Raw genomic sequence first — 1,074 nt, 5'->3', positions numbered from 1 at the left:
TAACCCTCAGCAGGAGATTGTTCTGTACTATCCATGGAATTTTACAAAGAATTATAAAGTAGGTACACCTTTAAGATACGATGCCCGTTTTTTCAAAACTTGTGATTTTTTTACATCTGCGTGTACATTTCAGAATTTAATATCTCAATCGGTTGAATCTGCCAAAAATAAAGTATAAAACCCAGTTATTCCTGCCACTCAACCATTCAAATTGGCAAAATGATATCAGATATTTAAACATCTTCATGAAACCTGGATGTGCTTTCTCCTGTCAATGTTAATTCTCTCTCTCTCACCCTCCTTTGCAAAAAGCAAGAGTATACTTACATTACAGTCTCTCTTTCACATTCATTGCCTGAAGGAATCCTGAAAATTCTCCTGCAAATGTCCTTTGGATTTATTTCATTGTACCACCAGAAAATAATGTTTGCTTGCAAGCCTTGAATAGAGCAACTTCTGCAAAGTGATCTCAGGATCAGCCTGTCTAACAGGTTTAGTTAATGATAAGGCTCCTATCTGCATCCCACTGGGTTCAGATGGGGATGCTGGATAACTGCAGTTACTTGTAACTACTCACTCGAGGGCTGCATTATTCATATCTCTGCTACTTCTGGCCATTATCTATCAGTGCATAAATATCTTTTTTAGCATCGTGTATTTTTAGGCTAAAAAAGACTTCTCTTAAAGGCCGCTTCAATTTTCCATAGTTTATGTCTGATGTATTGTAGTAGAACTAACATTAGAAATGAAATGTCGAGCTATGGCTGCTATGTATTTAAAGATATTGAGCTAGTTTCAAGTTTCTGCAGTAGCCGAGTCAGCCAGCCTCTTCTTTGGCTGGTTGTGAAAGTCACGGACAGGCAGGGCCAGACAACCCTGCATGATTGGTAACCAAACCAGAGGAGGACTATAGCAGCACAGCCCTTACTGTGAAGGAAGGAATTCATTTTTTACTAAAACTAGCACTGCAGCAACAGGAATTAAGCATACCCCTCAGAAGATTCCAAATGAAAGGCCAAACAGAGAAGAGAAAGCAGAGAAAACAGCTTCTCCAGAGAGCTGGTGGGAGCCCTT

The sequence above is a fragment of the Meleagris gallopavo genome, chromosome 16 (genome assembly GCF_000146605.3).
Source record: "Meleagris gallopavo isolate NT-WF06-2002-E0010 breed Aviagen turkey brand Nicholas breeding stock chromosome 16, Turkey_5.1, whole genome shotgun sequence".
In the NCBI taxonomy this organism is placed as follows: Eukaryota; Metazoa; Chordata; class Aves; order Galliformes; family Phasianidae; genus Meleagris; species Meleagris gallopavo.
Note: the sequence above shows the minus strand (reverse complement) of the source record.